Consider the following 16,182-nt stretch of genomic DNA (forward strand, 5'->3'; position numbering starts at 1 on the left):
CAAACTAAACAGGATATGTGCATCTTATTTTAAAAACTTAAAACTCACAACAAACTTCCTAAATAAATGGATGACCAATCTAAAACTAAACCCTAATGGACTACTATAAATACATAGCAAACACTCACAATTCTACATTTCTATTGCTAAACAGATTTAAAATATGGAGCCAGTTCTGAATTCACTTGATGCGAAAAAACAAGCATGCGATATTGAAAAATCTAAGGTCGGTTCTATGATAAGTTTTGTTATATCGCAATAATGAATAATTGTTTTCTTTTATTTACTTTTATGTGAATACTAACTTATTTGATTTTTCAGATTTAACACACCAATTTAAACACCCTAGTTGTCGAACAAGCTTTTGTTAGTTTTTAAGTAATATTTTCGCTTATAATCTTCCATATTAACAAGTTCGTTATGTTATTATTTGGTGTTTTATTGTAGGATGATGGTGATAATAGTGTTAAAATTATTTCTTATGGTGCAACGTTCAGTCCATACAAGTCTAAGCTTCAACGTCAATTTAGTGAAGAGGTAATTTTAAAATTTATTTAATCTTTTTTTAAATTTTTTATTCAATATTTGTTCTTTTTTTTTTAAATTTATTTAATCATTTTTTAACTTTTTTATTAAATTTTTGTTTTTTAAGGATCAGAAGTATGAGAATTAAAAGGAAAGATCTAAGAGACTCTCTGAATGGAAATTGGTCGAGGTTATAAATTTAGATGATTCTGAGAACGATGAGAAAGAAGATGAATTAGATGATACTGCTGATTCGAGCACAAACAAGAAAAACGGATCAAAAAAGAAGAGATTTTAGATGAAATATATCAAGTGTTTTTATGTTTTTTTTCATTTTCAGTTGTTTTTGCTTGATATAGACTATCCCATGAGTAATAAAGTTTATTTTATATTTGAAGTTTATGTTTTGTGTTATTTTATTGCACTTATAATTTACATCTCGATTGAACTAATATACTTTAGTACTTAATCATGTTCGTATTATATAATTTACATGTTCGTACTTGATCATTTCCAAAGAGATAAATTTGATTACCAAGAATGGCCAAAACATGAAGACTACCTCTTGGTTTGGAGTAAATTCAAGATTGTATTTACAAAGCACACTAAACTTATTCAATTTAACAGTCATGTTCCACGAGGATTTCGTATATATCCATTAGTGCCTTCTATAAAAAAAAACTGTTGGACAACACGAGATATGAAAAAATAATTATATAATATTATAGATTTTTTGAATAATTTGTATTTTTTAAAATAATTATATAATATTATAGATTTTTCGAATAATTTGTATTTTTTAAATAAAAAGATATAAACTTTTACATCCTATTTTTTTATAAAAACTGTTTTATAAAAATATGATTTTTTAAATATTTATAAAAATGAAATTTAACATTAGTTAAAGGTGTTTAAAACGTACCTACAAGTCACCTACTATTTTTTACTTTTTACTTTTTCAAAAACGAAAATTTTAAAATTAAAGTTTATTGGATGAGTATGATGTGGATATTTAAAAAAGTTATGGACTTTAAACAATAAAATTATAAACTTTATCATTTCACCAACAAAATAAACTTACTTTATAACGATAGCAACTTATTTTTTATTTTTTGTCATTTGTTTAGTATTTTTTATTAACAAACGAATCTTTACATGTTTAAAACAGTTTTTCTATACTTTATTTATTATTAATTTTTATAACAAAACAAAACTTTGATATTTAGTAGATAGAAGACAAACTATGTTCCAAAATTTTAGGAATTATTTAATACTAATTTATGGATTAGTAGATAGATAGTAAACTATATCCCAAAATTTTAGGAATTATTTAATACTAATTTACGATATTTAGTAGATAAATAGTAAACTATGTCCCAAAATTTTAGGAATTATAAGTCAACTAATAAAAAAATAATTATTGCAGTTATTCTTGGATATTAATCTAATAATTTGCATTTTTTTAATTAAAAAGTAATAAAGTAATAAACTTTAAAGCTAAACTAAAAAACTGAACTTACTATGATATAAAGTTAATAAAAAAAGAATTATTTTATAAACATTTTTATAACAAGTAATATAAATAAAATACTCCAGAAATTTACAATCTTTACTAGATAAATTCTAAACTGGGTTTCAAATTTTTAGGAATTATAAGTTCAACTATATTGTTATAGATAATATTAGTCAGTTCTAAAATAATTAATTACCAACTTGACTAGATACATAGTAGTAGATTGTGTTGCATATTTTTAGGGATTATTAGTTAAAAGTAGACTCATATAGATAAGATTAGTTAGGAACTAAAAATTTGAACTTAGTATGATATAAAGTTAATAAAGATATAAACTCTTATCATCCTATTTTTTATAAAAACAGTTTATGAAATCTTATAAAAATATAAATTTTTTATATTTGTAAAAACCCGAAATTTAACAATTTAAGTTAAAGCTCTAAAACGTACTTACGAGTCAAATACTATTTTTTATTTTTATAAAAACGAAAATTTTAAACTTAAAGTTTATAGGATGAGTACTATGTGGATATTTATAAAAAGTTATGAACTTTAAAGAATAAAATTATACTTTATAATTTAACCAATAAAATAAACAAACTTTACAATTATAACAACTTATCTTTTATTTTTTGTCTTTTGATTATTAATTTTTATACAAAAAAAAAAACAATATTTTTTTGTCTTTTGGTTATTATTTTTTATAAAAGAACAAAACTTTTACATATGTGTAAACTTATGACATATATCCACCACAATAATGTTATCATAAATATTATACGAATAAGAAAACTACCAGAAACGAGTGTTGCAATGCAAAGTGTCGCCCCGCCGCATCGCGCGGGCACCCTACTAGTGCATTATAATATAGTATAGATAGGGTAGGGATAGTGTACATTAATTCAGAAGTGTGAGAATGTATTATAACACTATATATAACACTATATAACACCATATAAACACCGTATAACACAATGTAACACCATATAACACCGTATAACACAATGTAACACTATATAACACTATATTACAATATATAACACTATACATCTATGATAGACATGCTATGAGACAAAATATAGTGTTATTTAGTGTTACATAGTGTTATATGGCGTTATATGGTGTCACATAGTGTTATACGGTATTTATATGGTGTTATATAGTATTATATATAGTGTTATGATACACTTCTCACACTTTTCACACTTCTGGATTAATGTACATGATCCTCTACCTATTTATACATTTAGAGAAGATAAGAAAATTTTTGTTTTATTTAAAATCATGATAAAACTAATTTATCAATGGAATGGTCCTTAGGTGTCAAAATTGGTCGATGAAACTGTCATTAGCAACAATCGCTACTTGTCGGTAATCTATCGTTACATATACACTGTCGATGATTTTGTAATGGGTAGTAGTAGCATCAAAATTAGACCTGGCAAAACAAGCCCATCCATTCTATTTTGGGTTGATATGGGTATTTTAAATTTTAAAATAGGTTAAGATGGGCCAAACAAAATTAGTCACTAGGTTAGGATGCGTTGTAACACCCCGTGTTACCGAATGTCAAAGTCAAAGTCAAAGACAAAATTGACTTCTTTGACTATAGTTAGTCTACTTTAGGTGTGCATTTTTGTTAGTTGTATTATGTGGAGTAAGTGTTATTAATCAAAGTAATCGAAAGAATCGAATGTTTATCAACGCGAAACGCTAAACGACTGTGAATAGTAGGAAGTAACAATGCGATAAAGTCAATCAATCAATAATCAAGCTAATCGAATCATCATCAAACTCGAAACTCGAATTGTACAAACTTTGGTGTCATTATACGTGTGTGTGTGCCTTATATGTTACTTGTGCGTGTTTACCTTATGTTATGTGTGGTGCTCAATCGAATCGAAACTCGAACTCAATCGAAATCGAATCATGATAATTGGTGGAGAAGAGACAGTGCAAGATATAGATGCTTGTATGTAGATATAGTGGTTGGGATTAAAAGTAATTTGAATAGGAAATTCTATCGTATTCATATCGCCTTCAATCGAAATCGAAATATCAGACATCGTTGAATTCTATTGTATTCATATCGCCTTCAATCGAAATCGAAATATCAGACATCGTTGCGCCGAACGCTCGAAACAGGTTGTTGATCGATCAGGCTCCTAGCCGATCGAACAGCCCAGCCGATCGGACGGATTGTCTGATCGAGCAGGCTGTCCGATCGGGATGCCTGGCCGATCGGCCAGCCCTTTCCTCTTTTGGGAAGCCTATAAATAGCCCTGTCATTGTATTCTTTCCACTTTTGGAAACTCTCTGACCGACCAGCTCATGTTCTTCACCTTTTCTCAGATTTCTCTCAACCCTGGTAAGATTTCATCCTAAATCTTGTTCGGTTTTTATCTATGCACACTCCTACACCTTTCTATCTTTCAAATCTTAACTTTTAACCGTGAAATCATCAAGATCTAAGTGTTCTAGGATGATGTCATCATGGGTTCTTGAAGAACTTCATGTTTTGTCTTCAATCCACCAAGAATCACTTGGATCTAGCCGATTTCCACATAAACAAAAGATCCATCCTAGATCTAAACATTTACACGATGTAAAGGATGGAAAAGATGAATTTTCCAACTTTCTTTCAACTCTTTTACTCTCAATGCCTTCAAACCGGTAGAAACGGAACTTGAGCCAACTCACTAATCATTCTAACAGTTGTGTGGTCCAAGATTCGGATTCTATCTACGAGGTTCACCGATTTCGGGTTAAACTACAAACTCCGTTCCGAACCGTTCACCGGCCGGACTTGGGTGATTCCTGTCCGAGTAGGGGAAACAAGTAAGAACGAAGGTTCCATGGTTCAACTCGTTATCAAAATGCTTCGATATAACGTCAGACCATCAGGACAGCCAAGTGTTAGACGAACAGGCCGACCAGGTCAGGATGCTGGCCGATCAGACAGGTTGTTCGAACGAATAGCCCAGCCGATCGGACATGTCAGCCGATCGACCAGGCCAGCCGATCGGCTAACACATGGCCCCACACTTTGACAATTTCATGAAGTCTAGTATTGAACGAAGTGCTGTTCGATCGAACTACGGTTTGGGTTGAATCACTCTTCGGATCATGAGATACTATGCTTCAACACTTGATCGATTTCCAACTCGTTCGACGTATTGGAATGCCACCCGATCGAACATGCTGTCCGATCAGGTGACATCCTGCTGAGGACTTATTACTGAAGTACCTAACCGATCAGTTAAGCCGGCCGATCGAACGGCCCATTCGATCGATCGACCTGAAAGGTAAGGACACTTCAATGTTCTCAAATACTACAACGAAAACTTCAAAAGGTCAAGCCATCATACACAAACACATCCTACTCAGAGGAAGAAACAATCCACTCGAACAGCCCAACCGATCAAGCCTACCGGCCGACCGAACAGGCTGTCCGAACGGACTGTCAAACCGAAGGAACAACCCGTCCGATCGAACCTACTGTTCGATTGACCATGCTGTTCGACCCATCAACACTTGTAATCGTTTTACGCATTACTCATTGTTGCTATCAAACTATTCAGGCTAACCCTACTCTCAAGCGCTCCCTTCAATCCATCAATCGCTGTGAGTATACTCGACCCCTTTTTGCTTTTAGCACTTTTGGGTGTTACATACGTTGCTTATCTAAAATCACAATCGAGCACACTACTCAATTACTTTAAACGCTAACCTTTCTGCATGTATTACGTGACTAAATGAATGCTTGTTGTTATCTTTACACGTGGAATGCTGTCTACCTGCCTTAACGACGATAGTACTATAGTTTGGACTCAGCACCCGTTCACACGGGGGTTGTTAAGGACAATTACTTGCATGGATTACGGTGGTAATCATGTATTGCGAACTGCCTCGGGTAGTCAACCCGCAGTCATTGGTATCGATATTTCCATGTCGATAATTAACATGCTTCGTTTTCCTCTGTGTACATGCTGGTTATGCGTAAACTATTTCGAACTCTATACGTTATATCAAACTTGTATGCTCACCTTTACATTTTATGTATTGACTTTATTTTAACGTATGTGACAGGCAATTAGGATGCTTATCTGCTAGGAAGGCGAGCTTAGAATAAGCGTCTAGAGCATAGTTGTCTGTAGATCTTCTAGATCGAGTCTCTAGAAGCATTTGAACAATATTTATATTTGAATCTGAGTTGTCGGAACAGAACATTTGACTAGTTGTTATCTGTAATAATTTGTTTTACTATTTGGGATACAGTATGGGACGTATTATTTAAACTGAATGGTAATGATAGTTGTTGTGGAAACTTCTGGACAATCTGTTTCGCTCAGTGCCATGCCCCGATGATTCCGCCATCGGTTGGGGTGTGACAGATTGGTATCAGAGCCATAACTATAGGGTATTAGGCTAGACACGACCTAGTCTGGGTCGCTGTCTTAGAGACCTAGACTATAGTTAGGAACCAACAGACCCAACTTATGTGTTATATCCTACTGTTCATCGCTATCACTGCACTCGAATTTTCAAATAGAGTCAAGCGATTTAGTCGGGATTAGGTGTGAAAACCGCAAACTCTCGACCAAATTACTTGACCAATACTGATTTTATCAATTTATCGATGAATTCCTTCTTATTTTCAAACACAAACGAGGAGAATTATACCAAATCAGGAGTGAAATCCATATTTTGATGAATAATCTCCTCAAATTTGTTAAACAAGGAAGAAGTTGCTAAACTAGGGGTGAAACCCTAACCTTGACAACTTGTTCCGATTTTCATTTATCTCACCAACGCCTCGACGGACTCCAACGACTTGAACTCACGAGTATGACCTAGGGAATGCATGTGGAATGCCCAAGAATCGAGGCAGAAACACAACCCCGAAAGTCGAAACGTGACGACAAGTCTAATGTGAATAGTCGAATCGCTTTGGGTAGTCAATGTCTAAATAGCCGCAGACAATCTATTTCTCGATTTTATATGTTTCGATTCTGAACACCGCAACTGCGTCACTCTGATAATTCGTCGATTTTATGTGTTTTGTATGTAATTACCTGTTTATGTGTTTGAGTTTTTGGAAGATTATTCGATTTTTGCTATCATTTCGATCGACACACACGACCCGCACTGCTATTCTATCTCAATACGTTGACAAGTCACTGCAATCTAGACGATATTATGCTATGATATACGCTTATACTATACGACTATGTTATACTACTCGATAAGCTATTCGCGATCGCTATACTCGAACGACACGCGAACTTGAATGATAGGTTTCTGTAATCTGACTGCATCTGTGATTAAATGTGTATGTGCTTAAGTGATTCTGTGCCTTGCGTGCTTATGTGCTTCTGTGACTACGTGAATCTGTGACTATGTGTTTATGTGTTATGTGATACATGTTTCGACGTGTTCCTGAGCTTTAGTAAGTAGTAGACGTGTGAGGTGAGATTCGATTTTGATGTGTCTGAGACCTACGACGACGTCTGTTGCAGACCATGTCGTCATCTGGACACCGAACCCCTCTTACCCGCCAAGAAAAGAGAGACCGTCGTCTTGCTGCAATCATGGCCAAGCAAGTGGCAAAAGCTGTGAGCGATGTGTATGAAAACGTCAGCAAATCTTCTGAGGAGACGCGAACCAAAGCTCCTAAAGACGCTAACAAGACTGTTTTCAGCTTCAAACAGTTCAAGGCATGCGGACCAAAAGAATTCACCGAAGAAGATGGCCCAACGGCTATGTTTCAATGGTTCAATTCTATCGATGTCACTTTGCGCCAAAGCGGCTGTCCTGCAAATCTCTGTACCCTAAATGCAACTGGCGTCTTCCAGTCCCGAGCTCTAGATTGGTGGACGGCCGAACAAAACAAACGTGGGAATGATGCAGCTTATGAGCTGACTTGGGAAGAGCTGAAAGCCATCATGATGGACGAATTCTGCCCTCCCCATGAACGCCAAAAGCTGGAGGACGAGTTTTGGAACATCAAGCAGAAGGACGGAGACAACACTGCCTTGACTGCTCGCTTCAAGCAGCTTAGCATTATCTGTCCCGATCAAGTCAAGATGCCGGACATGGCCATCAAGAAGTACATTCGAGCTCTACCCGATTGTGTTGCCGATTTTATTCACGCCGCGAAAACCTCATCAATCGAGGAGAGTTACTTGCTTACCGCCGAGATCAATGACAAACGAGTAAAAGCTGGTTTCTGGGATAAGCCATCCAAATCTTTGCATCAAGCTACCACTGCACCGACCGCCGATGCCACCACTGCTCAACCATCCAAGTCATCACGCCGCAAGAAGAAGCACAACAACAGTAGCTCCAACAACATGAACTGTGCTGCCACTACAACTGCTGCTCCTCTGCAAGCCGTACCGGCTCAGCAGCAGTCTCATCATCGACTAGCACCAGTGACCAATGCACCGCCAGCAAAGCGCGCTTGCACAGGTCCCCACCCGCTCTGCCCAACATGCTCATATCATCATCCGGTGGGACTTGCCTGTCGTTTTTGCGCTCATTGCAACCTCTACGGTCACTTCACTACGAATTGTCGCTATGGTCCCCGTAACACCGCAGCTCCTGTCGCCGCTCATCAAGCTCTACTCCCAGTCCCTCAAGGCCAACACGCAGCTCAAGCACCCGCGGTTAATGCTCGAGTCTGCTTTGCATGTGGTGACCCTAAACACTTTGCAAACATGTGCCCGAATAGGGTTGTGAAACAAGAGCCCCAGCAGCAGCAGCAACAGCCTCAGCAGCAGCAACAAGCAGCCCGTGCCAGAACCTTCAACATCAACGCTCGTCAAGCGCAGGCTAACAACAACGTGGTTAATGGTACGTTCCTTGTGAATGGTATTTATGCATCGTGTTTGTTTGATACTGGAGCCGATAACTTCTTTGTGTCGTTTGAATTCGAGAAGCTCCTTAGTCGTAAGAGCTCTTATCTCCCATCGTCATTCGAAGTCGAAGTTGCAACTGGAAGAACTGTCGCCGTTAATTCTGTTCTCCGTGATTGTACTCTCAAGCTCAACAATCACATCTTCCCAATCGACCTCATTCCAATGCAACTCGGAAGCTTCAACATCATAATAGGCATGGACTTTCTACGCGAAATCCATGCTGAAGTTGTGTGCTTCGACAAAATAATTCGATTCTCACTCGCGAATGGTGATTTATTATGTGTGTACGGTGAAACTGCTTCGAAAGGTCTCAAGCTCATGTCATGTGTCCAAGCTAGCAAGTATCTCCGCAAGGAATACAGAGCTTTCTTGGCTAATATCGTAGTAGCGGAGAAGGAAAAGAAAAAGAAAGCGGAAGCCAAAGACGTTCCAGTGGTCCATGAATTTCCTCAGGTGTTCCCTGATGATCTTCCCGGATTACCGCCAAGTCGTGATATCGACTTTTGTATCGGCCTCATTCCTGGAGCTAACCCCGTTGCCAAAGCTCCCTATCGACTCGCGCCATCCGAAATGAGGGAACTTTCGAACCAACTCCAGGACATACTTGAAAAAGGCTTTATTCGCCCGAGCACCTCTCCTTGGGGCGCGCCAGTTCTTTTCGTTAAAAAGAAGGATGGGTCGTTCAGGATGTGCATCGACTATTGGGAATTGAATAAGTTGACCATGAAGAACCGTTACCCTCTACCTCGCATCGACGATTTGTTTGATCAGCTACAAGGTGCTAAGTGTTTTTCGAAGATTAATCTACGTTCAGGCTATCATCAATTGCGTATTCAAGCGGAAGACATCCCCAAAACCGCATTTCGAACTCGTTATGGCCATTATGAATTCGTTGTCATGCCTTTTGGTTTAACCAACGCACCTGCGGTTTTCATGGATCTGATGAATCGCGTATGTAAGCTATTTCTAGACCGTTTCGTCATCGTGTTCATCGACGATGTCTTGATTTATTCCAAGTCGAAAGCCGAGCACGCGCAATATCGACGTTTGGTTCTCGAGCTACTCCAGGAGAATCAACTCTATGCCAAGTTCTCCAAGTGTGAATTCTGACTGGAGGAGGTTCAGTTTCTGGGTCACATCGTTAATAGTCAAGGTATTCATGTCGATCCCGCGAAGATTGAAGCGGTTAAGAGCTGGATTACGCCTAAGAACCCGTCTGAAGTCCGTTCATTCCTCGGACTATCGAGCTATTATCGACGATTTATCGAAGGATTCTAAAAAATCGTTGTGCCGCTTACCGCCTTTACTCATAAAGACAAGCCTTTTGTTTGGGGAACTGAACAAGAGTCTGCCTTTCAAACACTCAAGCATATGCTTTGCAATGCTCCTATTCTCACGTTACCCGACGGAAACAACGATTTCATTGTCTATTGTGATGCTTCCAACCTTGGTCTTGGTTGCGTTCTCATGCAGCGGGACAAGGTTATAGCTTACGCATCTCGTCAGCTCAAAGTCCACGAGAAGAACTATACAACCCATGATCTCGAGCTAGGCGCAGTTGTTTTTGCATTGAAGATTTGGTGACACTACCTGTATGGTACCAAGTGTACGATCTTCACCGATCACAGGAGTTTACAACACATCTTTAATCAGAGAGAACTTAACATGCGTCAATGCCGATGGGTAGAACTTCTTAATGATTACGACTGTGAGATTCGGTATCACCCAGACAAGGCAAATGTTGTTGCCGACGCGCTCAGTACACGAAGTTATTTGCTCAGTATTCGCAATACTCAAGCCCAGCGTGACCTCGAAACCCTTATCCGCGAAGCCCAACATGCTTGTTTCAATGAACGCACCTTGAAGAAGGAGAGAGTCTATCACGATGGAGCTCAGCTTGTGAGCAAATCAGATGGGATCTTTTATTATCTAGATCGAATTTGGATCCCTAAGCGGACCGATTTGCGAAAGATTCTAATGGATGAAGCCCACAAATCCCGATATTCTATTCATCCCGGTGCCGACAAAATGTACCAAGACCTTCGCTACAAGTACTAGTGGCCGGGCATGAAACGGGATATCGCACTCTATGTTGGAAGTTACCTGACTTGTGCGAGAGTTAAGGCCGAACATCAACGACCTTCTGGCTTACTTGAGCAACCGCCAATGCCGATATGGAAGTGGGAGAGTATAGCTATGGATTTCATAACCAAACTTTCGCCCACGCCATCAGGTCACGACAGCATTTGGATTATAGTTGATCGCTTGACCAAATCAGCCCACTTTTTGCCCATACGGGAAGACTACAAGGTAGAACGACTAGCCCGAATCTACACCGACGAGATCATTTGTAATCATGGTACGCCTCGCGACATCATCTCTGACCGTGATGTTCGGTTTACCTCGCGATTGTGGGAAACGTTTCAAGCAACTCTTGGTACGTCGCTTAACTTAAGTATCGCATTCCATCCTCAAACCGACGGACAGACTGAAAGAACGATCCGTACTCTTGAAGACATGCTCCGCGCGTGTGTCATAGACTTCGGTGGTAGTTGGAACAAATACCTACCGTTAGTCGAATTCTCGTACAACAACAACTATCATGCTAGTATACAGATGGCACCATTCGAGGCCTTATACGGAAGAAGATGTCGTTCGCCTATTGTGTGGCACGAGATCGGTCATTTGCAACTAACCGGTCCCGAGCTACTACAAGAAACGACTGACAAAATCCTCCAGATTCGAGACAACTTGTCGAAAGCTTGGGATAGACAGAAAAGTTACGCCGATAGAAGACGCAAGCCCCTTGAATTTGACGTTGGCGACTACGTACTCCTAAAGGTATCACCTTGGAAGGGTGTGGTCAGATTCACCTTAGAAGACGCAAGCCCCTTGAATTTGACGTTAGCGCCTCGATATGTTGGACCTTTTAAGATTCTGGAAAGAATCGGCAAAGTCGCCTACAGACACGAACTACCGGAGGAACTTAGTAATGTCCACCCGACTTTCCACGTGTCAAACCTCCGAAAATGCCTAGCTGACCATGATTTAATCGTACCTCTCGACGGCCTTCAAGTAAACGAAACGCTACACTTCGTGGAAAAGCCTGTCGAAATCATGGATCGCCAAACCAAGCAACTCAGACGCTCGCGCATCCCTATCGTGAAAGTCCGATGGGAAGGCAAACGAGGCGCGGAGTTCACTTGGGAACTCGAAAGCGACATGAAGGCTAAGTACCCGCAGTTGTTTAAATGAAGATCTGAAGCGAGAAATTGGCAAGATCATTCATGGTGTTGTGCAGCTCTCAGCCTAATTTCGGGACGAAATTCCCTAAACAAGGGGAGGCTGTAACACCCCGTGTTACCGAATGTCAATGTCAAAGTCAAAGTCAAAGACAAAATTGACTTCTTTGACTATAGTTAGTCTACTTTAGGTGTGCATTTTCGTTAGTTGTATTATGTGGAGTAAGTGTTATTAATCAAAGTAATCGAAAGAATCGAATGTTTATCAACACGAAATGCTACTGTGAATAGTAGGAAGTAACAATGCGATTAAGTCAATCAATCAATAATCAAGCTAATCGAATCATCATCAAACTCAAAACTCGAATTGTACAAACTTTGGTGTCGTTATACGTGTGTGTGCCTTATGTGTTACTTGTGCGTGTTTACCTTATGTTATGTGTGGTGCTCAATCGAATCGAAACTCGAACTCAATCGAACTCAATCGAAATCGAATCATGATAATTGGCGGAGAAGAGACAGTGCAAGATGTAGATGCTTGTATGTAGATATAGTGGTTGGGATTAAAAGTAATTTGAATAGGAAATTATGTCGTATTCATATCGCCTTCAATCGAAATCGAAATATCAGAAATCGTTGCACCGAACGCTCGAAACAGGCTGTTGATCGATCAGGCTCCTAGCCGATCGAACAGCCCAGCCGATCGGACCGACTGTCCGATCGAGCAGGCTGTCTGATCGGGATGCCTGGCCAATCGGCCAGCCCTTTCCTCTTTTGGGAAGCCTATAAATAGCCCTGTCATTGTCATTCTTTCCACTTTTGGAAACTCTCTGACCGACCAGCTCGTGTTCTTCACCTTTTCTCAGATTTCTCTCAACCCCGGTAAGATTTCATCCTAAATCTTGTACGTTTTTTTATCTATGCACACTCCTACACCTTTCTATCTTTCAAATCTTAACTTTTAACCGTGAAATCATCAAGATCTAAGTGTTCTAGGATGATGTCATCATGGGTTCTTGAAGAACTTCATGTTTTGGCTTCAATCCACCAAGAATCACTTGGATCTAGCCGATTTCCACATAAAGAAACAAAGATCCATCCTAGATCTAAACATTTACACGATGTAAAGGATGGAAAAGATGAATTTTCCAACTTTCTTTCAACTCTTTTACACTCAATTCCTTCAAACCGGTAGAAACGGAGCTTGAGCCAACTCACTAATCATTCTAATAGTTATGTGGTCCAAGATTCGGATTATATCTACGAGGTTCACCGATTTCGGGTTAAACTACAAACTCCGTTCCGAACCGTTCACCAGCCGGACTTGGGTGATTCCTGTCCGAGCAGGGGAAACAAGTAAGAATAAAGGTTCCATGGTTCAACTCGTTATCAAAATGCTTCGATATAACGTCAGACCATCAGGACAGCCAAGTGTTAGACGAACAGGCCGACCAGGTCAGGATGCTGGCCGATCGGACAGGCTGTTCGAACGAATAGCCCAGCCGATCGGACATGTCAGTCGATCGACCAGGCCAGCCGATCGGCTAACACATGGCCCCACACTTTGACAATTTCATGAAGTCTAGTATTGAACAAAGTGCTGTTCGATCGAACTACGATTTGGGTTGAATCACTCTTCGGATCATGAGATACTATGCTTCAACACTTAATCGATTTCCAACTCGTTCGACGTATTGGAATGCCACCCGATCGAACATGCTGTCCGATCAGGTGACATCCTGATGAGGACTTATTACTGAGGTACCTAACCGATCGGTTAAGCCGGCCGATCGAACAGCCCGTTCGATCAATCGACCTGAAAGGTAAGGACACTTCAATGTTCTCAAATACTACAACGAAAACTTCAAAAGGTCAAGCCATCATACACAAACACATCCTACTCAGAGGAAGAAACAATCCACTCAAACAGCCCAACCGATCGAGCCTACCGGCCGACCGAACAGGCTGTCCGAACGGACTGTCAAACCAAACGAACAACCCGTCCGATCGAACCTACCGTTCGATCGACCATGCTGTTCGACCCATCAACACTTGTAACCGTTTTACGCGTTACTCATTGTTATGCTATCGAACTATTCAGGCTAACCCTACTCTCAAGCGCTCCCTTCAATCCATCAATCGCTGTGAGTATACTCGCCCCCTTTTTGCTTTTAGCACTTTTGGTGTTACATACGTTGCTTATCTAAAATCACAATCGAGCACACTACTCAATTACTTTAAACGCTAACCGTTCTGCATGTATTACGTGACTAAATGAATGCTTGTTGTTATGTTTACACGTGGAATGCTGTCTACCTGCCTTAACGACTATAATACTATAGTTTGGACTCAGCACCCGTTCACACGGGGGTTTTTAAGGACAATTACTTGCATGGATTACGGTGGTAATCATGTATTGTGAACTGCCTCGGGCAGTCAACCCGCAGTCATTGGTATCGATAGTTCCATGTCGATAATTAACATGCTTCGTTTTCCTCTGTGTACGTGTTGGTTATGCGTAAACTATTTCGAACTTTATACGCTATATCAAACTTGTATGCTCACCTTTACATTTTATGTATTGACTTTATTTTAACGTATGTGACAGGCAATTAGGATGCTTATCTGCTAGGAAGGCGAGCTTAGAATAAGCGTCTAGAGAATAGTTGTCTGTAGATCTTGCAGATCGAGTCTCTAGAAGCATTTGATCAATATTTATATTTGAATCTGAGTTGTTGGAACAGAACATTTGACTAGTTGTTATCTGTAATAATTTGTTTTACTATTTGGGATACGGTATGGGACGTATTATTTAAACTGAATGGTAATGATAGTTGTTGTGGAAACTTCTGGACAATCTGTTTCGCTCAGTGCCATGCCCCGATGATTCCGTCATCGGTTGGGGTGTGACATGGGTTATCAAGTTGTGGATAAAAAAAAGAGTAGGTCAGGATGGGTATGAGATAAAACCCAACCGGGTCAGGATGGGTATAAGATAAAATCACTAAACTAATTACTACTCGTAGATATCCCCCGTAGTACTCTCTCGTCGTTCTTCGTTTAAATAATAAAAAAAATCAAAAAAACTGTAAAAAAAAATCCAAAAAATCAAAAAAGTTCTAAAAAATCATAAAAATTCTAAAAAATCCAAAAATTCTAAAAAATAAAAGAAAACATTAAAATAAAAAAAATCTAAAAATATAAAAAATCTAAAAGTTCCAAAAAAATTCTAGAAAATAAAAAAATCTAAAAAATCCAAAAACTTCTAAAAAAATCTAAAAAATCATAAAAATAAAAAAAATCTAAAAAATCTAAAAAGTTCTAAAAAAATCTAAAAAACCTAAAAAATCTAAAAAATCAAAAGAATTCTAAAAAATAAAAAAAATCTAAAAATTCAAAAAAATCCAAAAAACTCTAAAAAATCATAAAAATCCTAAAAAATCCAAAAAATTCTAAAAAATAAAAAAATCATAAAAAACAAAAAAATCGAGTTAGTTACATAGTTAGTCCTTGTGGTTTGCACAAAATAACATACTTAGGTACTAATAGTTTAAAATCACCTTCTATGGTATTAACTTTTCATTTTGTAACGTTTGGAGGTATTAACTTTAGGGTATACATAGTTAGTCCTTGTGGTTTGCACAAAATAACATACTTAGGTACTAATAGAATGTGATTTTAAACCTACAAATAACGTTAATACCTCCAAACGTTACAAAATGAAAAGTTAATACCCTAGAATGTGACCTTAAACTATTAATACCTAAGTATTAGGGGTGTGCAAAAATATCCAAATCCGAAACCGAATCCGAATTATCCGCAAATCCGAATTTTCGGATATCCGAATTATCCACAAATCCGAATTTTCGGATATCCGAATTTTCGGATATCCGAATTTCGGATAATCCGAATTTTCGGATTCAGATTCGGATAGTATTTTCAGAAATTTTCGGATATCCGAAATATCCGATATCCGAAACTT

This window comes from Helianthus annuus, chromosome 6 (genome assembly GCF_002127325.2).
Source record: "Helianthus annuus cultivar XRQ/B chromosome 6, HanXRQr2.0-SUNRISE, whole genome shotgun sequence".
NCBI lineage: Eukaryota > Viridiplantae > Streptophyta > Magnoliopsida > Asterales > Asteraceae > Helianthus > Helianthus annuus.